This window comes from Camelus ferus, chromosome 1, assembly GCF_009834535.1.
Source record: "Camelus ferus isolate YT-003-E chromosome 1, BCGSAC_Cfer_1.0, whole genome shotgun sequence".
NCBI lineage: Eukaryota > Metazoa > Chordata > Mammalia > Artiodactyla > Camelidae > Camelus > Camelus ferus.
The window spans coordinates 73,319,176-73,345,007 of NC_045696.1; positions in this window are offsets into that span (position 1 = coordinate 73,319,176).

The window sequence follows — 25,832 nt, forward strand, 5'->3', positions numbered from 1 at the left end:
TAATACTTTTTAATAAACAAAGGTCCTTGCATTTTCATTTTGTACTGAGACCCTCTTATCATGTAGCCAATCCTAACTGTATGAACAATTTAATTCCCACAAAAATGTTCCTATCTTAGACTTTCCAATAAGAATCTTCGTAAGAAATATCACCTTCAAAGGATAACCTGCCCAGAATAGAAGGCAACGTCAATGAGAAGGGAACATATTTTGGGAAAGTCAAAAATGTAAAGACAAAAAATAATAATGGACTTTGAAGAAATGATTGACCCTTCTACTCCCAGGAAGTTGAGTTAAAAATCTTAATATAGAAAAGCAGCTCTTTGATTGCTAACCTGAAGTCACTGTGGGGAAAAAGAAATCCAATGTTCGAGCCATAGGACATTGAGAAGCAAATTAATTTGAGTTCTTTTCTGAAGTTCACTTAAAGGGACTGACTGGAACCATTTCAAAAAGCACAGTTAAAGTGCTGCTGATGTATGCTCAAGTTGGTCCTAATTAGCACTCGGAGTAGGTCTGTCACAGCGTTTTGGAGAGTAAGCAGAAGCATTAAAACTACACCCACGTATTAGCAGTGATTGAAAGTATGCCACTGGGTGAGAGTGGGCAAGATTATTTATTTTATAAAACGGGAGAGCTAAGCATGGAGAAAGACCTTGCAAGAGAAAAAGTGGGCACATCTGAGGAAAGTGTATGAGGAAAATAACTGAAAACAGGATGAAAAGAGTACTGTAGCCTACAACACGCTCAAAAGAGCCAGCGAAGACTTAGGACACGGGCACTAATGAGCACTAATAAGCTCTCCAGGATTTGAGGCCTAAGGCTATTAGTGTATTTAAAGTTCTCACACTTGTTCACAATAAGTTATATATCCAGGCAATCCTCCCTCCAGGAAGATAAGTTGTGCTCAGATGCAGAATAGTAACTAATGTATGTACAGTGCATCATAATTTACATACATGATCTTTTACATAAAAGATTTTTTACGCTAATAACATCCCTGTAATGTGCATAGTATAATGCCACTTGACAGATGAGATAATGAGGCTCAGAAAAGGAAAGTGAATTCCCTAAGAATGCCAAGTCAGAAGGTAATAATCATCTTATTCCAAGACCTGTGCTTTTCCCAACATAAATGTAGTGCATGGCATGGAATATGTTCTAATATTAAAACAAGGTTAACAATAATAATAATAACCACAGGAGCTCTTCTGAGGCCCTTTCTTTCTTTCCTTCTTCTCACCACCCACCCACCCATCCATCTACCCATCCATCTGTCCATTGAACACATAAACTTCTGGGTGAATTCTGGTTTTAAAAAGATAAGCACTTCAAAGTTTTTTCTAGATCTGCCATTATTACACAGTGTTTTTAGAAATGACACTTGCAATGTGTCCATTCAGCCGATTGTTACTTTCTCAACTGTCCTGAGGATGGCAATCAGGGATAATTGAGGATGTGACCGAAGTGGCTCTCCCGTGACTCTCAGTGAGTATGACTGGTACTGCAGTGAGGCTGGTAGGCAACCGACACTAAGTACATATCGTAGACTAAGGAGAAGTTGGGTTTTGTAGCTCTTTGCTTCTGCCCTTGCCCCTGTCCTCCTCAATCTCTACTCCATCTCCCAATCCTGCTAATAAAATGTAACTTTTGTAACTTTTAACTGAGATGCTGACTAAGACCTTCAAAGACCTTGCATTTTAACAGGGAATTTTATAAAGGAAAAATAAAAGGAGAGCACAAAAGGGGGAAGGAGAGAATGCGAGGAGAGGGGTAAGTACTTGGAATTTCCCTGCTCAGCATTTCTACTCTCCATTCCTAGTCTGGGGTTTCCAAGAACCTAGATAACTACCAGTCTTCATGTCTCTCCACTTCCAATTAGTCTATAAGAGAATGGCTAACTAAGGCTTGGCACCCCTACCCCAGCCAGGTTGCTAATACTGCTCTAAACTGTAGCTCTTAAATGAGGTCAGAATACAGATACTATAAGTTGCACTGTGTGCGTAAGAAACAATCTTCTTTCCTACACTGCATTTTGGTCAAAAATTAAGATGGGAAATTTAGATTAGAAGCTAAAGAATGCAATTTTCCTCATATCCTCCTTTCTCATCAGCTCACTGCATTCTGGTTTCTGTCCCCACCACACCCCTGAAATTGACCTCATCAAGGTCACTATCAATCTTGTTATTTCTGACACCATGAACCACTGTTTTGTTCTTGAAATGCTTTTGTCCTTTTACTTTCTTGACACTCTATGTTCTTGACATCCACCTACCTGTGTGGCTGCCCATCTCCTCTGCATACCTTGCTCCCCTCTGTCAGTCTCACTAAGGTTGGCCTTCCAGAGGGACTTATCCTGCCTTTTGATCTCTTCCACTATACAGTCTCCTTAGGTGTCCTCACATCTTACCAGTTTCAGTTACTCTCCACATGCTAAGTCCAAGAATCCCATCTGAGTCTGATTTTTTTCTTATCTGAGCTTCAAACCTGCAACTATACCCACCAATTGAAAATTACTACTAGTTTATCCCAGAGATGTCTCAGTTTAACATGACTAAAGCTGAACTGTTATTCCTAAACCTAAATTCAATCTCCTTTTTTCCCTGACCTAATGAATGGAAGTACTACCAAGTCAGACACTTGGGCATAATTCTTGACCCTGTTATGCCTCACTTCATCTCTTATTGAATCCTATAAACTCTACCTCCCAAATTTCACTCTAGTCCATCCACTTCTCTCCATCTCCACTGCTAGAGCTTCGGTGCAGACCAGCCTCATCTCTTGGCTACATCTCTTGCTCTGGTCCAGACCACACTCATCTCTTGCCTACATTACTGTGTGATGGATGGTCTCTTACCAAGCCCCTTTGCCTCTTGCTCTGTCCACCTCCATCTTCCACATCACAGCCTGAGTAATGGTTCTTAAATGTAAATTTGATCATGTCCTTCTCCAACTTTCGCTGGCTCTCCATTGAGCTCACAGGGCTATGTATAATCTGACTACTGCTAACCTCCCCCAGCCTAATCTCTCTGACTCAGCACTGGTCCTGATATTTCAGTCACACTGAATCTTCCTTGCATGTTCCTCTCTTTGCCTTTTCCCCAGGCCTTTCCACATTCGATTCTTTTTTCCCTGAAATTTCTTCATCATGCTTCCTGTCTCCATTTAGACATCATTTCCTCCCCAAAGTCTTTTCTGACACTATCTCTCAGTGCCTTGCTTCAGGCTCAGCCACCTCCTCTCTTTGCTTCTGGAGCCCCTCTATTGCCTTAATGCCAAGATATGTCATCTTCAGATGACCACTTACTAATCTATAACCTCACCGGACACTGCTATATGAGGACATAGTCTTGTCTATTATAGTTCACGCTTGTGTTCTCAGCACTTAACAGAGAGCCTGCAACAAAGTAGGTACTTATTATGTAGTCCTTGAAGGAGTAAGTGGACTTGGTGGTAAATCCATTTTTTTCAAAAAGCTTTACATTGTAAAGTTAGATAAGATTTTTTTTTTTTAGTGAAACATACATAATAAAAATTAACCAACAAATAAACCCTATGATTCAGAGAATCCTGTTTCTGAGGAACATTCAACCTCAAAGCTGAGCATTTGTATTTTTTGGCCACTAATAAAGAACTGTGCTGATATGGTTTGTGACATCTGCCTGAGAGTACTAGCCACAGGTCAGTAAGCCCATTAAAAACCAAAAAGAGTGCGTAGTGCAGACGAGGGTGCAGAGGGGACCAAGCAGTTTGCAGGGTCATGAATGGCTGAAGTTTCTGTTTCTATGGATATGCTTTGGGTCACTTATGCCCTAACCCCCAACCCCATCATTCTTTCTTCTCCTTTATAGCAGGGTTGGACTCCATATAGCACATGGACTCAGCCCCTTCTTTTGGCCCCATCCTGCTCCCAACACTGGAGCTGAAAATGCAGCTCAGCTTCATGACGGGTAAGGTGGCAGGGTATGTTCATCTTGAGACTGCTGAGAACTGGGCTAACTTGGGAGGCACTAACCATATGAGGCCATTGAGAACTTGAAATGTGGCTAGTGAGACAGAGGGGTGAGTTTTAAATTAAATTAAATTTAAATTTAAAACTAAATTTAATGGAAAACTTCTAAATATGTCTGGAACAACTTGGATATGTGAGTTTGCTTTTTCAATTGTCAATTTATGGAATTGAAATCAAGTCTTTCTAATCAAAACTCAGCTCCCATGTTAAGATGTGCTACAAGTGTAAAATACACACCAAATTTTGAAGCTTCAGTAAGGAAAAAAAGAATGTAAGCTATCTCATTAATTTTTTTGTATTGATTACATGTTAAAATGATACTGTTTTGGATACATGTGGTTAAAGAAAGTGTATTATTAAAATTAATTTTACCTGTTTCTTTTTAGCTTTTTTAATGATACTACTGAAAATTTTAAATTATACATGCAATTCTCATTATATTTCTTTTGAACAGCATTTGTTTAGGGGCCAGGCTAGGCCTACAGGCAGATGTGCAAGGAGACTGGCAGCCTGTAATCCTTTCTGCTTTGTCACTTATGAAAGTGACAAGACTTAACGACAACCCTACATCATTAGCTAATGTGTTGAACACTTACTAAGTGCCAGATACTGTTCTAAATTCCTGATAGTGAATAGTTCTCATAACTACTCTATGATGAGACTATTTTTATTCCACTTAAAAGATGAAGAAGCTGAGGCATACAGTTGAAGTAGCTTGTCTCACAGTTTGTAACTAGCAAACCCAGAATTTGAACCCAGACATATCTAACTTCAGAGCTTCACATCAGTGAAATGACAAGCTCACACTTCAAATGTGCAAGACACTCAGGGTGGTACTTTTCTGAGCTCTATTTAAGGAGACAATGTAACAGTTGTTAATACAGTATATACCATGTATTGTTATTAAGTCAAAGGATTAAGCTGGGCACTCTACTTACTACTGAAAAAGAATGAAGTTTGCTTTTTTGTAGTTCATACTCGTGAATACATCCACAGCTCTGTTTGTCAGGTATTGTTTAAGAAAGAGAAAGTAAGTGGACTCATGAAGCTCTTTTAAAATAATCATCAAGATAATTGGTTTGTTACAAACAAAAATGCCAAGGAATCCTAACTTTCCTGTGGTAGAAGTGGAACTCATTTCCTCTATAGTCAACTCTTTAGCAAAATACTTTACACTGATATGCATTTAGTATGCTTCTATCTGTACCTTCTGTCTGTACCTCTGAATGTACGTTTACTCATTCATTCATTCACTCTTGAGTTATTAACTGAGTGTCAATGTTCCAAGAACTGGCTATAAAATGGACACAAGAACACATAGTCTAAGAACAGAATTTGTGCATGGAGAAATAGCCCCAGAGATAGTATAAGTGGGGACTTATATATACCTAACCTGTCTGTGATGATAGCTTTTAAAGTTTATGTTTGTATGAACCAAAATGTACATTGTGGGTGCTGGTTGGGGGCATTTAAAAATTGGTGTAATAGATTTAAAACTTGATCTCAGCTGTTATAAAAACAATGCAGCTGCTGAGTGAAAACAGATGCCAGGAAGAACCATGCTGAGGATAAAGGAAAGACATTGTGGGAAGCACAACTTTATAATAACTCGAGGCTTCCTATCTAATGACATTATAATTTGGCTCTCACTTATCGGGTAATGCACCAGACAGCTTCAACTATCATTTGTCTAGCATCCATTAAGTATTGTCTTCCTTATAATAGTTAGCTTTATGTATTGGACAATGAATGAGGTGGGGGAAACCATCTAAGGCATTTGAGAAATAAACCTTAATGACAACAACAATTCAGACATTCTTTTTCTTCAGCTTTAACATTTGGGTGCCATACCATGAATTAAATGATCTAACTCATCTCATTCATCATCCAAACCACAGAACGAACTGTTACAGTCAAGCTTCTCTAGAAGATTATCTGACAGGTGATATATGAATCCATGGAGGGATTGTATGATGAAGGAACATGAAAGATGACAAGAGATATGTCAGCCTTGTAGGCTAGTTACTGTCACTGCATAACAGTCACACACATTTCTGGCTAAATAGTGGGGGATAACTTAAGTATTTTGATTTTTTCATTGTCTGTGGGCTTAAAGGAAATTATAAGGGACCACAGCACAAATACACAGAAACTAAGTATTGATGTCACTTTCTGCAACATTTATTCACTCAACAAACATTTACTAACGCTTGCTTTGGGTCAGTACTATTGAAACATCAGATTTTTCTTTTGGGGTTCAGATGAGTCCTATCCAGGATCACCAAACTAATAAGCAGGAGACTAGCAGAATTCTTCTGACTACAAACAGTATGAACAGTGTCACATGCTGCTTGTCAGCACCTAGTGATAAATGGTTTGGCTCCTGCTCCATTTAACTCCCATATTCCTTCCAGTCACCTCCTCCCATAGCAAAGTCTGTTCCATCACTCCAGAACCTGGCTGAATTTATCAACTTGAATAGAAAATTTGATATACAGCGATCTGCATCTTTGCTGTAAACTTGACCTTTAATTCTCTTTTAATTTGAGAAAAGAACAGAGAAGGCAGACTAAATTGTTTTAAGCACTTTACAGAAAAGAAGATTCTAAACTTTAATTTTCAAGCCTTGATTCTGCATATTAAATTAATTTGGTGTTACTATTAGACCTATTGGGTGGTTATTCTGGTTAACATTTGCTTTCAGATCTGGGGATACACAAAGGGCCTATTTGGTACCAGGGGACACGTATCATCTTGGAAAGAAGCAAAACTCAAGACCTAAAGCAGACAAAGTGGACAAAGGATGGAGAGAAAAGTGTTTCCTGAATACCCACCATGCTTTAAATTCTACACTAGTCCCTTTTACATAAATTATTTTAATTTATCTATAATAAAAATCCTGCAGACTATTATCTTCATTTTATTAAAGAAGAAACTAGATTTATTAAGTTTATTGAACATGTCCCAAGTCACCAGCTAGTTAGTCGCAGAGCTGAAAGTAAAGCCCAAATTTATTTAATACCAAAGTTTCTTTCCACATGGCAAGCTGCCTACATCTGCAATTTGTCTCTAAGTTTGCTATTTCATCAATTACCTTGCAGGTAGATGGAAACAGAGTTCCTTATCTCTTATTTAAATTCTTCTCTTGCTCAGTCTCTTTATCAAAATGAAATTGTGCCTGCTGGTCTCTTAAGCTAACATTTTTGGAATAGTGCTTAACTCTTTACATCCTTTATTGTCCTTTCTATATGTTACCCTTCATATGAAGAAAACTTCCCTTTCCCTAGACTGGCTTTAGGGTAAACAGATCTGATTAATTCTAATTTGTTAAAAGATTATTTAGAAGTTGACTTACAAATAGAGGTTACCAATTTTCAAAGGACTAGAATACACCAAAGTGTACTCAATTCTATAATTATACTGAGTACCATATAATCTTTCATATCTGTATGTCAAAATATCAGCCACCATTTAAGGCTACTTTACCTGCCATTTCTTTTGAGAAGTTTTCTCTGATCTTGCTATAGAACCTGAGATTTGTCAGACATTCTTTTTCTTCAGCTTTACCATTTGGGTGCCATACCATGGATTAAATGATCTAACTCATCTCATTCATCTTATGACTAGTAAGAGTGTGATTCCATTTGTCATAAGAGCTATGAAGGAAAACTCTGATATTATGCATCATGTGGAGAAAAATAAAAATGAAATAATTGATGATGCATACTTTTTTCCTGTTAAAGCAATTCTAGGTAATGGGCTTCCCTCTCTAACCTTAATACATGTTTCATACTTACTCAGATGTGACAAGAACTAACTTGCAAAAAGAAAGTTTATCTTTCTCAAAAGTTTACCACTGAACAAAATATGTGAAAATCTATATGAGGAAAACTATAAAACTCTAATGAATGGAATCAAAGGAGAACTAAATAAATGTAGACATGTTCATGGACAAGAAGACTCAATTGTCAAGATGTCGATTCCTTTCAACTTGATCTGTAGATTCAACGCAATCCCAATGAAAATCCCAGCAAGCTATTCTACGGCTGTTACCCAACGGATTCTAAAGTTTACACTGGAGAGGCAAAAGGCCTGGAAGAGGCAACACAACACTGAAGGAGAAAAACAAAGTTGGAGGACTGATGCTATCGAGCTTCAGGACTTACTGTGAAGCTGCAGTTATTAAAACAGTGTGGTATTGGTGAAAGAATAGACAACTAGATCAATAGAATCAATTGATCTTTGACAAAAAAGCAAAGGCAATACAATGGAGCAAAGATAGTCTCATCAGCAAATGGTGCTAGAACAGTTGGACATCCACATGCAAAAAAATGCATCTAGACACAGACTTTATACCCTTCACAAAAATTAACTCAAAATAAATCATTGATCTAAACATAAAATGCAAAACTATAAAACTCCTAGACGATAACATAGGAGAAAACTTAGATAACTTTGGTTATCATGATGCCTTTTTAGATACAACACCAAAGGCATTATCCATGAAACAAATAATCAATAAGCTGGACTTCATTAAAATTAAACATTTCTGCTCTGTGAAAGACAATACCAAAAGAATGAAAAGACAAGCTACAAACTGGGAGAAAGTATTTGCAAAAGACACATCTGATAAAGGACTATTACTCAAATTACAGAAAGAACTCTTAAAACTCAACAATAAGACAACAATCCAATTAAAAAAAAAGGCCGAGATCTTGACACCTCACCAAAGATGATGTATGGATGGCAAATAAGCACATGAAAAGATGCTCCTCATCATATGTCATCAGGAAAATGCAAAGTAAAACAATGACCTACGACTGTTTAGAATGGCCAAAATCCAAAACTCTGACAACACCAGATACTGGTGGGATATGGAACAGGAACTCTCACACATTGCACGTGGTATTTCAAAATAGTACAGTCACCTTGGCTGTTTTTCACAAAGCTCAGCACACTCATAACACACAATCCAGCAATTGCACTCTCTGGTATTTACCCAGAAGAGCTGAAAACTTATGTCCACACAAAACCTGCACACAAATTGTTATAGCAGATGTATTCATAACTGCTGAAACTTGTAAGCAACCCAGGTGTCCTTCAGCAGGTAAATGGATAAATAAACTGTGGTACAGGCAGACAGTGGAATATTATTCAGTTCTAAAAAGAAATGAGCTATCAAGCCATGAAAAGATACAGAGGAAACTTAAATGCACACTATTAAGTGAAAGAAGCCAATCTGAAAAGGCTACATGCTGTATAATTCCAACTACATGACATTCTGGAAAAGGCAAAGCTATGGAGACGGTACAATTATCAGTGGTACCAGAGGTGGCTGACAAGAGGTGAAAGGTGAGGTTGACAGAGGTGAAAGGTGAGGAGATGAATCAGCAGAATACAGAGGGTCTCTAGTGCAATGAAAATACTCTATGTGATATGATAATGATGATATATGTCATTATACATTTGTCCAAACTCAGAATATACAACAAGAGCGAGTCCTAAGGAAAAATGTGCACTGTGGGTAACTGCGATATGTCAATGTACTTTCACCCTTGGTCAAAAAATGTACCCTTCTGGTGAGTGATGTTGATAATGGAGGAGGCTATACATGTATTGGAAATTTCTGTACCTCCTTCTCAATTTTGTTGTAAACCTAAAACTTCTCTAAAAAATAAAATCTTAAAATAAAAGAGTTCCATACTTCCGTATTATTGAAGCAAAAATGTCTGGGAACAAAATTTGAAGAATTGCAGATTTCACTGAGTTATGAGAGGGCTGCTTCTCTAATCCTCAAGCCAAGGAGCCACTTAAGGATCCATGGTTTGGGTGAATTCTAATTAGAATAATTGAATGCCAGATTGAGAAATACCCTTAGAATTAATGAATTCAAAAAGTCTAGAGTTTTAGCTTTTACAATTTTTAAGGAGAAAGATGGAGGGTGGCCAGCCTTTTATTTTGCCAAGTGAGGAAGTCACATAAAATCTACCATCTATTTATCTGTGATCCCATAAATGAATAGGCACTTGGAAACAAAAGAGGAAGAAGAGCATCATCTCAGTATAAAAGACAGTCTCTCCTAAGCAAGGATGGGTACAATATAGCAATATAAATATAGATACAAATGTAAATATAGATAAAATGTTATAGCTACATAAAATGTGTCTTAATTTTTCTCATTTCATTTTAGACTGGTCACAATCAGGCATTTAGGAATCTCTGATCTCCTTCAAACTCTTCAGAGGGGCAATGACTGACCAGGGTTACAGATCAGTGGCTGCAGGGACTAGAACTAGTACCCAATCATTGGAGCCCACTTTAATGTTTCTTCTAATCACCATCTGCTTGGACTCTGAGAGCATGACCAAGGGCCCAGGATGGAAGATGAGGTGAATCCTGCTCTACATATAGGGTTTGAGGCAACCTAGGGAGATAGGACAAGAAAAAAAAAAAGTGGTAGAAATAGTCTGAGGAAAGGAAATGAGTATTTTTAGTTCCTAAGAATACTTTCCGGTTTCCACAGTCTTCCCCTCTCCATGGGGGAAAAACAGATTTTGAAAACAGTAAATCCATGTTTAAGGTAATTTGTTGAGTACCTAATACATTCTCAGAACAGGGTGAGGTGCTTTTAATCTTCATAATCTTTTGAGGTAGCTCTTCTCAGATGTGGAGACTAAGACTTGAGAAGTTATCTGACTAAAATCAGCAGCTGGAACTCCTACCTGTGTAACTCAGGTTCAGACACCTATTAACTCCATACCATCCTGCCCTACACACTGTTACCCAGGAGAAAGGAAGTACGATATTTGCTTAGCTCCTACCATGTGCCAGGCCCTGGGTTCAGTGCTTTTCATAATTTGTTTCCTGTAGTCCTGACCTCAATCCTATTTATCTTCTTCACTTCACAGATAAGGAAACTGAGACTGAAGATCACAGAGCCAGTAAGTGGAGGAGCCAGAAATCAAATGCAACAGAATGATTTCTATTGGCCCCTGAAGTGGAGATCCATCAAGAACCTAAATAAAAGTATATTTTTATACAGAATTCAAATATACATAATAGTAAATCAAAAAGCCATAATATAGTTACCTTAGGATATTTTCATGAACTGTTAGGTTGAATAATTCAAAACTGCCATTTTGTAGGTCAAAAGTGGTTGAATATTGTGATTGCATATGGTTTGAACTAATACATATCATTATTAAGTTTTACTAATCCTCGCAATAAATTAAGGACTAGCAAGCTGTTAAGAATAGTGACAATAATAATGAGAAAAACACTTATAAGAACATTATCAATACTATCTTTTTTTTAAAAACCACTTCTATTATATAGCTTTTATCACGCTAAAATGCATAACATAAAATTTACCATCTTAACCATTTTTAACTGTATAATTCAGTTGTGTTAAGTATATTTACAGTGCTGTGAAACAGATCTCTAGTACTTTTTCATCTTGCAAAACTGAAACTCTATATCCATTAAACAATGAGAGATCCCCAAAAGGGACCACACGGCTGGTGATGTTAGATCAAAGGATACTTCGAAAAGAGATCAATCTGGAATTTTGTGTGAATTTTCTAAGCTTTAATGTTGGCTTTAAAAAAAGAATAGCTTTGTTGAGATATAATTCAGATACCATAAATTTTTCCCATTTAAAGTTACAGTATAATGGTTTTTAGTATACTCACAATATTGTGCAACCACCATCTCTATGTAGTTCCAAAACATTTTCTTCACCCTCAAAGGAGATCTTGTACCTATGAAGCAGTTACTCTCCATTCTCACCTCTCTTCAACCCCTAGTAACCACCGTTCTACTTTCTGTTTCTATGAATTTCATTGCTACGGATACCTCATATTTCTACCATTTTTGAGTATGTAAAATCTGAAAAATGCCTCATACACTTTATTTAATTCTAACAAAATTCTATGAATTAAGTAGTATTATCCTCATTTGTAGCCTAGGAAATTAAAAAGGTAAGGTAGAGAGAAAGTTACATCTGAAACTAACCAATTACTTGTGCTTAACAATTATTTGTTTTCAAATTTGTTAGATCCAAATTAGTTACTGGTAAGATTAATTTTTACCATTGAGAAGATTTCCCATATTTTTTATTTCTTGGAGGTGGCAGTAATTGGGGACTTCCAAACACCCAAATAATGGAGCTCAATAAATACCTGATTCATTACTAAGTGAATGATGTGACAAGATCCCTACTTAAAAGCACTATGAAAGAATGAGAAAAACTTTGAGAGAGAACATGCAAAAAGCTCATGGTAACATTCCTCATGTAGAGAAGTTTTTTGCCTGATTTTTCTAAAATAGTGAAAAATGACAGAGACCACATATTATGAGCTACACTGTACCAAAAAAAATTGGACAGACTTCTTGCACAAACATAATATATCATAGATTGCAAGAACATAATTGCAAGAACAAAAAAACATTTTATTCTGGAATATCACTGACAAATTTAATTGAACTCTGGAGGAAACAGGATGGTTTAAAATGGGTTAAATGTTAGATGAAATATTATTTAGTGTGTTACTTAGAATTAGTACATAAACAAGTGAGAGAAACTGAGCATGGAAAAATAAATGAAGCCCTTGCGTTTGCAGCACTTAAGAGGATAAACAATAATTGGTTAGAAAAAACAGAAGCTTTGTACTCACACTTCACTCTTTTTTAACAGAAAGACAACATTGGAGACAACAGTTATATTAGAAACTTTGTCACTCATAAAACAAATGAAACAGAACTGAAAGACACTGGCAAAACATCTGCATGAAAGAGCATCCTTGTTTCTGTATTGCTGAAATGGGATTTACTTTCAAATTGAGGTCACATTTTTTAAGAAAGAATTTTTTTTATTTTTAAAGGACAATTATATGATAAATAAGTAATTCTTCCTTAAATAAATAAAAATAAACATTTAAAATAGGTATATATGTATATGTAAATTTATATTCCTAAACTAATAAAAATGACTTCAGATTTACACAGAATATTAAAAATTACATGTATTTTCACCTTTATTCCCTCCATTCTATGAATAAACATCTTTGTTGCTAGTTTTTTTTTCCCCATTGAAACTCTCCCAACAAAAACTTCTCTTGCGATGCATGAAACTTCTCAGAAACTGAATATCTCTATGCTTCAGCAGGCTTAAAATTTTTTTCAGATATTCTGCTTGAGTTTGAAGACAACTAAATTTTCAATCTGTGAATTTTGTGGTAATGCTGATGTCCAAATCTGATTTCAATGAGTTTTGACCTTCGGAGATTTGTCACTATCCAGATGTCAAATCTTTCTTTTTCCTTTTTGAAAAAGAAATTTATTCAATTCAATGCAAATCATTTGGTCATCTTTCAAGGACAAAGACTGAACAAATTATAGATCTTAATTTTTACCTACAACTATCTAATATAATGTTTTGGAAATTAGAAGAATTATAGAATTTCAGTACTGGGTGGACCTTTCAAGATAATCAAATCCATTCCCTTAATTTTACAGAGAATGAAGTGTCTTCCCAGATATGACAAAGTTAGGGTCATAGGCAAAATCTAAACACAGTTTTCTAAGAACCATCTAAGGTGGGCCAAACTGTTACCTTCCTCATGCTCTTGTCCAGATCCTAGACAATATAGGGTTCAAAATGAATACATTGAATGGTACTACTTTTTGAGGATGAAAACTCCAGGCTATTAAAGTGAAGTAATAGTGATTCTTGTACCCTTAGCCATCACCAGACATAATGGGGAATTGCCAGGGTCTCAGAGCTGGCCCAGTGGCAAAAGCGCTGAAACGTTCCATCCCAAACTTGCCGTGGGAAGCTGGCTGACTCTTTTAACTGCTCTGCATCCCAGCCTGAAAAATGGGAATAATGTCCAGTCCACGTAACTGAGAGGACAGGAATGCATAAGGAAAGTAAGAGGACTTCAAGGCTCCCCACAGTATGACACAGGCCCAGCCATGATTTATGCACAGACCTGCTTCAGTAGGTATGCCCGATTTGCATCAACAATAAAAGACCTTGAGACACAGATTAAGGGACTATCTAGCACGAACCTAAGAAAATTCAGGAAAAAAAAATTAAAGGCAAACCCACTATGAGGCATGGGATAAAAGGAAGAAACACACCCTGCCGTATTTGATGCTAGGAAGGAATAATGTCATTTTGAAATTACAGGTAGATGTGTTCCCCTTTCCCCCACCCCCTCACACTCTTTTCTAGCACATTTTGGGGAGCTTTGGAAAATGAATAGAAGAGACAAAAAAGTACTTTGCCCGGCAGGAATACAAAATTGTAAAAGCACAGACAGCACTACAGAGGCGCGCTGCCATTCACTCACAAAGAATTTTGTGCATGTAGATGGCTGATTAATTGCCGGCCTGCCTAGACGAAGCTGCAACAAGCCAGATACTGTCAGCATGCCATCGGTTACCATGGAAATGCACAAGGTTCCTGTTTCTGACAAACCCTTGAATACTGGATAGATTGTGCCATATGTAAATAAGGCAAATTAGTTTTCCTATATCTTCCAGACAAGGTTAGACGAAAAGAAAATATATCTGTTTAAACATACTCTCTAACCTCTTAGATGTGACTAATGAGAAAGAGGGGCTTCTTTCTTAGGGAACTAAACTCAGATTGTTAAAACTGAAAGGCAGTTGGGGAAAATAACCAAAAAAATGCAAAATGCATTGCCCATTTACAGGGAAGGACTTCAAAGTCAGCCATGCAAAGGTATATTTATTAGACTTTTTTATTTTGTAACCAGAAGTGGTATTTTTTTGTCCCATTCTTTACAAAATTATAAAGTGTCAAATGGTTATTTTTATGGTATTAGATTGGAAGTTTTATATTTTTGCCATAACATTTTTACTTATTGCACCATCCCTAAACTGCATAGGCTGATACTGAATCACAAACCAGTATAATATAAAATGTTTAACTCCACTACTAGGAGTATTTACTTTTGCATTACATATGCTGGGGTTTCTTTTTTTTAAAACAGTTTTTGCTAGCACTCTGTGACTTTATAACTTCTTTCCGTGTTGTATAATAATTTATAATTAATTAAATCTGATGTGATTTCAAAATTTTTTATTATTATCATTAGGATATTTTAAAGTACATAATGACTTGAATTCCTATATATTTCATGACACAAGACTACTCTGATAGCCACATATAATTATATATTTTTAAAATTGAATATGTTTACTTAAACAGTAAAAATGCCCCAAAATGCTGGAGTACTTTTCATAATATAGCATCTCTGAATTATTTTAAAATGTGCGTTTCTTAAAATACAATGTTATGTCATCTCTATTATCTTCTCAATTTTAAACATATTCTTTTTCTTTTTTTTAGTCAGATTTTCTAAGGATACTTGTACATAAAATTTCCACATTTAAACCCAAATATTCATATACTTTTCAAGTAAGCCACAACATATGAACACCAAAGACACCTATAATTATCCAAATTAACCCATTTCTAAAATTTAAATTAATGCTCTTTCCCCTTTCTGGGTAAAGGTAAAAAAATTTATTTTCTACCAAATGATCTATGTATTAGATGTGCCCAGAATTCCAATTTGATTATAATATATTATATGTTATTTCATGTTTTAGAATTTAGAAATAAAATCTAGCTAAAGACCCCCCAAACTTTAACATATTTCTATAATTGAATATTATCCCAGAAAAATAAAAAAGGTATTATTTATATATTTTCACTTTACGTAAATAAAATACTACATGAACCTATCAAAAATATTGACTTTTAGCATTGTCCTATTTGACGTATTTTTCCTTGCAAAAAAATACCCTTTATACTCTTTAAAAGAATATGATATATAAAGTGAATGGTTTTCATGAAATTTTCTAAACAAATTTTTAAAAGCATATTATGTTTACACAACAGTGAAGAAGAAAGTAAAGAAAATATCTGAATAACTTTGATTAGAAAAAGTGCCTCTGCTTGAAATTCACATGGTTTTTCTTCCTGTTATTTTATTTTCCTTATGGAGACCTAAACAAGTTGTCACATGTTTTAGGTCATTCCAGTCCTTAATGCAATGAAATACATAACCTAGAGATGACATTTTATTTTGTTCTTTTCCCTCTTTTAAACTAGACAAATTACGATTGAAAGCATGAGGATTTCTTGGATGGTCATGTGACAATGTACACTTTTTTTTTTTTAATTAGAAATCTTTTCAAGTTCTTTACTTGTGAGCATGTGAATTTGAGGATTTAAATAGTAATCTGTATCCTCAAAGTGAAGTTTCACAATGGAAAGTGGCCAAATCTCTTTTTCAAGAGTTTATTATATGAAAAAAAGCCATCTTCCTAGTTATAAGACACATGTGTTATATGTGCTAGGAGTATGTTAGAAACAATGAGATTGGCTCTGCTGATACTTTTAACCTACACTTTAGAATTCATAATTTGCACACTGCATTCTTTAAGCTGAAAGATAAATATAAGAGTATTTTCCTTTATTGCTTACATTTGGTAAAGTAGGAAAATTATACTCTGACACTACCAGAATGGTATTAAGCACAGGATGGTTAATAAGAGAGCAGATTTTGTAATCATTGTGAGAATAAATGCTTTCTAGGAGGAGCATACACATTTGCTACTTGTAAGAGTCAGCATTATAGTGTGGAAAGAACATTCAATCATTCATTCATTGAGCATTGACTGTATGCCAAACACTTTATCAGGCATGGTAAGGTCCCTGCCTTCATGGAGCTTATACTCTAGTGAAGGTAAAGATAAGGCAGGAAAAAAGAACATCTGAGTTCTAAACTTTGCTTTTTATTTCAAATCTTGAATTCCTTTTATTTATATCACGCTTACAATAGAAATCATATTCTCTTTATAGTATATTTATTTCTGTATGTTTTTCAGCTCTACCCTATACATTTCTTATGAGTATCAAATATGATCTAGATCTTTTTCATCTTTGGGTCTTCTACTATATTCAAAATACAGTAGGTTTTCCAAAGATATTTGTTGAACTCATGAATAAATACGTAACTCTGCTGGTCACTTGTGGTACAATATTGGACAAGGCAGCTGACTCCAGGAATTTTTGGTTTCTTCATCTATAAACAGGGGTGTGAAAATAAGTCATCTTTAAGGTTAAATTTTTTGATTCTATAATACTACTTACTGCTATATGTCAGCAGACAAATTTATTCTTATTATCCTACTGGCTTAGAAAATTTTCATCCTCAAAATTTCATTAGCCTAAAAATTTGTTTTTAGTCTTTTGGCTATCATTTTTCAAGAATAACTTTAAAAACATAATCATTTTATTTTTCATAGAAAATTATGCCCAGATCTGATATTAAATCCTAATTCGACATGTTGCTCGTTACTTGTTTGATGTACGAAACAGGCCAGAAAATCATGCACAGGAAAAAACAGTTTTTGAAGTGTTAAATCAAGTGAATGAAGTAAGAGAGAAGCAATAGTTTCTGCAACAGAAGACAAGAACTTCTTTCCTCTAAATCCCACACACATATGGCTGTTTGTCCCAAGCTCATGGATAATTTACAAACAGTGGGTGATGTGCTATGAAGAAAATGACTCAATGGCCCATCTGTAATTTAAATATGTGACAAAATGTTTAAATGTTTCAAACAATGGTAAAACACTAGACTTAACATTTCGAAAGCAAGTGTGGAACATTTTTTTTTTCTAATTTATTGGCTTCATTTTGTACCAGCCCAAACAGACATCCAGTATTTGATTCTTTCTGAGATGCAGTATGTCATCTTCCATTGAACATCTCATTGGAAAATAAGGAGGAGAGTATCCATTTTTTTGAGAATAGCCTGACCATTGTCTATGTACCAAATGCTAATGTCTACAATTGAAGAAAAATCAGAAATTCAAGTTCTTATGCAAGATTTTCATCTATCATGGGAAATACTTCATTCATTTTCTTATCAGCACAATAACAGCCCCAATCTCCATACGTCAACATTTTGAAATGAAACTTCAAATTATTTTCATGCTGACATTTATGTAACCTATATCTCTGTAGACACAAAATGAAGAGCTGTTAGTGCACAATGGTTATAAATAAGGCCCAATCTCCAGTTAAACACCTATAATTTGACTGATTCTCTCAAAATACAAGCAAAAAGAAAAACAAATGGATGTTAGCTCTTTTTCTGTTTGCTCAAAACAAAACTGAGGAGTGAAAAAATGCATTTAGTTAACTGTCTGTTGAGTTTATGTAACTTCAACCAGGCAGGGTAGATTTTGGAGGGAGGCAGAGATTTATCACTAACAAAAAGAATCTAAATAAAACTAGTTCTTTAATCAAGGTGAAAGAGAAAACAACAATAACTGAAACAAGGACCTAAGGTATAAAAACAAGAAAATAAAATTCTAAATAAAAATTGGTGTTTATTTTTCTATTATAAAGGGAAACTCATTTGCAAATGCACATGCTCATCTCAAATAAATGAAATGTTTGATGGCTATATTTAGTTGGATTTTGCAAACTGCTTCAGATTGAAATGTATTTGGAAACCTAAAACTGATTTGTTCCATGTAAATCGCATTTAAAACTTTTTCGGCTAAAGATATTGCCAGTAAAGCTATTAACTTGAGGATGAGCTCTTTCTTTAGACCTCCGAACCTGTTAAGCTGTTGATAATATTAGGAGATTTTTTTTACTCTTTATGTGAAATATAAAAAAACAAGGAACCACTTTTTTTCCACTTGAAAGGGATGAAAACCCAATTCCAAAATTAATTATTGTTATTATCAATCTGACCTTAAATGAACCTTCCTCCCTTCTTCTGCTTGCCCTTGAACCATGTCTCAGGAGCAACTGACTGGATAGGCAGAATTTCTCCAAGAGCTCCTCAACTGGACATTTTCTCTATATTCTAAACATACTGGGCTATATTTAATGGCAGTGAAAGCTAATAGTATGTCAACATTTTAAAACACTTGGCTCTGAAAATATTCTGACAGTGTTAATTTCATATAAAAGCCAAATACTTCGTCTCCTTTCTTATTATGTAGAATATATATACACATACATATATGTGTGTATATATATGTATATATATAATATATGTCATAACACTGTACCCTAAAGTTAACCCATAAGGTTAGCTTGGTTTAATTTATTATGAAAATATTGTTATTTAATGATTGACATGACATTTGGACTATCAGAATCTGTAATCTGTACTATTATCCTTTTTCTCCCTTCTATTTCTGGGAAACCTAAAACTCCCTTCATTTTAAAAAAGCTCCTTATTGTCAGGCCTGTTGCCCTGTGTATTTTCATTAATCTCAGCCCACTCACTCCAGCTGGGCTAGCCATTCAGCATATGACAGTTATTTGGAAACCTGAAATACATACTGAGAAGAGCATAATGTAAATGCATAATTAATGGAATTTATATTTGATATATATTGAAAATGTTTCAGCATTTCTAGAACATTCATACTCTAGTGTTCTTCCTTCCAAATTATTCATCAGTAATGTCTGTAAAGTCAAAAATAACACTTGGACTTGATCAATTCTGTCAATAAATGAAGTATGCAATATTTAAATGTTCTAAGTCTATTAGAGTTGGCTTTATAAGCAGATTATCATTGTAAACATCCTAGGGGGTGGAGAGGGGGAATCCATTCACCAAACTGTAATGCAGGAAATCGAGTAGGCATTTCAATATTTTTCCTATCCATATTCTAAGATCTTTGATAAATTCTCAATATATGAACTCTGATGACAGAGAGATGCTGCTGGGCACCTAGCTTGGGTCACTCTTTCATGGCAAGGGTCAAATCTGTAGAGAGCGTTTCAGAATCATTGATTTATTCACCTCTCAGGAAATTTCTCAGAGGTCATTATGAATTGCTCTAGCCCATTAAGACACATTAATCTGAATATTATAAAATTTCACTATATAGAATCAAGAAATAATTGTACTTTCCATAATTAAAAGTCCATGCAGACACTTTCTAGATATAGTACAATACAGAGGATATTTCCTATTCATGAGTTCAATATAAAAGTAAGAGATTTTTAAGCAAATAAAAATCACAATAAATCTTCCAACCTCATTTTTAATGCCAATATATGTATTACTTCAACAGCTTTACTATAAAGCTCCTAATATTATTAAGTGCTATCATCCTCCATTCTAGTTTTGTTTCAGACTGTGGCATGCTCCCGAAGACCATACTTGTGATGATGCTCTCCTGCAAACAGCTTAAGCCTCATTAGCTGATACTACTTGGATGACGATTTTCATTTTCTGTAATGTAGTGTCTCTTTTTTGAACAAAGATGTCATGTAGTCTGCAAGGCATACAAGTGAGTCACAAAACATGAAAACACCTTACAAGTCAACACTCACCAAACAGTCATCAAACAAGCACCATATGAACTGGACCCATATATATATCTTTTAACTTCTCTCCCTCTCCTGAACCTTCTGTTACTGAGTAATCAGTCTATCACAAGGGCCATCAGCAGGAGCACCTTCAACTATGAAGAGTAATCACAATAACCACCCACCCTGCCCACACCCACACCCACACCCTACACTTTTTGGAGTCATCAGAAGACAGATTCAGTTCCAGACTCCACCACTTTGCTGTTATGTGACTTTAGGTAAATCACTTCCTTGAACCTTCTCAATCTCAATATTCTCATCTGTAGAACAAAATTAATAACAATATTTGTCCCATCTACTTTGTAGAATTGTTAAAGAAGGATTGAAAAAATATATATGAAAGCTTGTTTTGAAAAGTGTAACTGTACAACTATTAGAGATATGATGCAAAAGTTACTCTGAAGTTGAAATACTCAGAGTAATATTTAGTCATATTATATTTAGGAGAAGTTGTTATATTATATTATAATTTATTTCTTACTTATTAATAGAAGTACAAATAAATATGATTTCACTCCATCTTATATATTTCTGTTTGTAGGTATTGATTTACTTAATCAATATTTATTTATTGGTTAAACAATAACTTTATTTGATAATTTAAAACATTTATAGTTTTCAATGAGATAAATTAGAAAACCTTGATAGAAATGTGTCCAGAGTCATTATAATGGAATTATTTATAATCCTCAGTGTAAAATTACATCAATTGTGTATGATTTGCAGGAAAGATTCATTAACTTTACTCTCAGTTTTCCTGTATTCTCTCAGAATATTAGTTTGAGTACTGATACAACTTACTATTGATCTAGCATTCAATCACATATTGAGTATACCAGCATGCCCACTTTCATGATACAGAATTTTTTTATTCATCCTAGTGCATTGTTTGAGATTTTAAAATAGGTTCTTTACTTTCACTTTCATATTACTGGCCACATCAGCCCATCTTGCTTATCAGGAGCAACCTAATATTAACTTAAATGACAACCAAAATGCTTCATCCACAATTTCACTTCTCTCCTTGACATTCTTGACTTCAGCTGACCCTACACTCAGACAACAGCAGTACCTTTATTTATTATTAGCAATTTTCTCTCCATAACGGGCCACTTAATTACCAATCTGACACTCAGAACATTTCTATCCAGCTGCAATGAAGTGGTTTGGAATAACTAGAGGCAAAGGCGTCAGTTGCTGCTTTCAACAAACAGGAAATTTTAGATAATTTCAGGCATTTGACCCATTTTACTCTAGCTAGGTATGTGTGCATGTGTGTGCATGTATGCATATGTGTGTCTGTGCTGTGTGTGTTACATGTTGGCTACTGAAGTGTGTACTGCAAAATATACATTCCAAGACTCTGTGTGGGAGAAGCATTACCATGATCTTCCCGGAGAAAAGTGCCAGATATGACACATAGGTCAGTTACTGGCCAAAGAATACTATGCATTCCCTAATAGGTAACACATAATGGCAACTATCTTTTAAAACTCTGTAGATTCCTTTTCATTGACAATCATATTGTATTGAAGACATCTTTCATTTCTTTATTAAAACTAATATTTACCTCATGAAAATATATTCTATCATTCAGCCTCCATTCCTCCGAGTTCAAAATTTTTTTAAAAATCAGCCAATAATAAAAATACTTTCATTTCTAGCTTTAACTAAAAGATAAATCTATAATTTTTCCAGCTTTTGCTTATATGCCACTATGCTCAATATTTTTCTTTTAAGAATCAACGATCCAGTTGAGTCTTGATTTCAACTTAAGACCATCCATTAGAGAAAGTTAAGAGCCTGAAAAGGGTCAGCCTTTTCTGTCTCTATTAGTCTAGGTAGCTTTCGTCTCTAATGGAATCCTTTCGATAATTATTTCATACTTCTGGCAAATCTTGATGGAGTCCATTCACCTCAATGCTACCTCTGCCGATCATTCAAAAGCTTCTATTAGAACATCTCAGAGAAACCTCCTTTTTTGCTTTATACTCAAATAAAGGAGGTAAAAAACTAAACTTCAAGAGGGCCTATGCTTTTCAGTGTAATCACAATACTTTCTAGTCTGAACAAGAGGCATCAGCTATTCTTTCTCTTTTGAAAGCATTTTGACCAGGTGGAAGGATTTTAAACATATACACAGTACACACATATCCTGGTCTCATTGAGAATAACAGAAAGTATTTTCATAGTTATATGCATATGGCTTTTTTCCCACTCTTAAACTTTAGGAAATATGAGTTCTCTCTCACCTTCAATGACAGCACTTTTCAAATGAAAAAAAAGAGAAATACCTGACCAATAATTGTAATAATATATCACCGTTAATGCTAAGATTGAACCAAAAAATTAGGTTACAATCTGGGACACATTCTTGAAGTGCATCATACACTTTAAAATACAGATCTCCTTCCTATTTGTATTTTTGCTTAGTTACTCACAAACATAACTTTAATTTCCTAAGCAGAAAACAGCTAGATGACAGGTGAAAGCTGATTGAGGATTAAGAATTCGCTGTGAACTTTATACAGAGCAGCTAACAGTCACTTGAGGAATCAAGTGCTGAATGTATTAGATGATTCTAGCTGCCACTTCTTTACTAGACCTACTCTAAATGGAGCTCTGGGTCTGTTTAGGGCAGAGTGGGGCCTCATAAACCCAGAGAGACCTGTCCACTGCAGTAACAGGGAGAGGAAGCTCTCTTGTTGGGGTCTGGTCATGGTGAAGGGAAGAGGATCCAGCCACACTTATTCAGTACCTTCTACCCAACACCTTTTACAAAGGATTTAAGGTGGCTCCAAACATGAACATACTGTGAGAGAAACAACATTTACCAGAGAATGGTAAGGCAAAGGAAGAATAAAGATTGAACAATAGTAAGATCAAGGGTGAGATGTACACACAGAAATGCATAACCTACTTTACCTGAGTCACCAGGGGTGCTGTCCTAGGCCACAAGCAAAGGGGAAGCATGGCCAGGCACAAGATTCACAATATCCATAAGTGTAGGGGGAGGGCGGGGGAACTGCTTTAATAAAGTACCTACTATGTAACAAATACTTTCATATGGGCTGGTATTATTATTTTCATTTTATAGAAAAGGAAAGAGAGGAGGTTCTGAGTAGCTGAGTGATTTTCACTAAAGCAAAATGGCTGGTAAGAGTCAGAGCTAGGATTCAAACTCGGTTCTGACACCAAACTCATGCTCATTTCAAGAAGAGGGCAAGGGACAAAGTGTCCTCAAAACTCTGTTTTCTGGGCCTGTGTACCTTCTTACTGAAAAGAAGCAGAGAAGGCATCTTTCTTAATTCTTAGAAAATTTGTTGATGTGCTTGTAAATCAATATAAATTATAGAGTATTTCAAATAAATGAGGTTCTACTTTATCTGCTATACATCATATTTAAGTTATGTTATTTTGTTTCCTGCTTTTTATTATCATAATTTTCCTATGTTAATCCACAGTGTCATAAAATTTTTGTAATGCTTATATAGCAATGAAATGAGTATCTATATCCTACAATATAAACATGAGATTTAGGTATTCCTGAGGACACACAAAAGGGAATATTCGGGGCTACTTTTAAAAATATTAATATTCCATTTATCAAAGTCACATTCATAAACCCAGTTTTTCCTTAAGCTTTTACATTTGACTTCAAGTCTTAATTTTCTATTGATATATCTTTATCACTTTTAAAAGTATTTAGCAGTTGGAACCTAATCAAACTTAAAAGATTTTGCACAGCAAAGGAAACTACAAACAAAACAAAAATACAATCTACAGAATGGGAGAAAATATTTGCAAATGATGCAATTGACAAGGGGTTAATTTCCAAAATATACAAACAGTTCATACAGCTCAATATAAAAAAAAAAATCAAAAACAGGTAGAAGACCTAAAAAGACATTTCTCCAAAGAAGACATACAGATGGCCAACAAGCACAAAAAAAGATGCTCAACAACACTAATTTTTAGAGAAATGTAAATCAAAAACACAATGAGGTATCACTTCACACCAGTCAGAACAGCCATCATCAAAAAGTCTATAAATAAATGCTGGGTGTGGAGAAAAGGGAACCCTTCTACACTGCTAGTGGGAATGTAAATTGGTGCAGCCACCATGGAGAACAGTATGGATGTGACTTTAAAAACAAAAAATAGAGCAACCCCACTCTTAGGCGTATATCCCAAAAAGACAAAAACTCTAATTTGAAAAGATACATGCACCCCAATGTCCACAGTAGCACTATTTACAACAGCCAAGACATGGAAACAACACAAAATACCCACCAAAGGATGATTGGTTTAAGAAGATGAGGTGCGCGCACACACACACACACACACACACACACACACACACACAATGGAATATTGCTCAGACATAGAAAAGAATGAGATACTGCCATTTGCAGCAACACAGACGGACCGAGAGAATATCATACTAAGTGAAGTAAGTCGGACAGAGAAAGACAATTATATGATATCACTTAGATGTGGAATCTAAAAATAAAACAAGAATCTATATACACAACAAAAATAGACTCACAGACATAGAAAGCAAAATCATGGCTACCAAAGGGGAAAGGGAGGGATGAAGGGATAAATTAAGAGTATGAGATTAACAAACTTACTACACATAAAATAGATAAGCAACAAGGATTTATTGTATAGTATAGGAAACTATACTTATTATCTTATAATAACCTATGATAATAATCTGTAATAAAATGTAATAACCAGAAAATAATCTGAAAAATATATATAACAAAAAAAGTTTAATAACTTAAATAAAATTTCCTGAAGCTTTATAGCATTTATATATTTACTGTTATATATTGAAGATGAAATTAATATTTAAATATTTTGATTGTTTAACAAATCTTTGCTAATACTTAAACAATCTATAAGTCTATTATATTAAAACTTTAAATATATGAATCTTAAGCTTTATTAAATGTTGCAAGTGATATTTATAATATTAATAAAACTCTTCTCAACTCAAAACTAAAATTTTAAATCATTTTATATATTGTAAACAGAAACATAAGCTAAACTGTTGGAAACACTGGAGTCAATAAATGTCATCTTTTTTTTTTTTCTGCCCCCAATTAATCCTGCCCTTTTCTGGGGTCCAGCCTCAGCAGAGGAGGAAAATTCCTTCATGAAAGTACACTTTTTAGTTTGGGAGAGATTGGGTGTGATAAGTCTAGCTCCTTCTCTGTGTTTTCTGGGGAAGTGAGATGTCCACTAAGAGTATATGTTCTTGATTGCATTTCATTGTCTTTTAATTGGTGAGTTTAACCTATTTACACTTATTGCAATGATAGTTTCTCATTTCTACCAACTTGTTTCAAGTTTCCCATT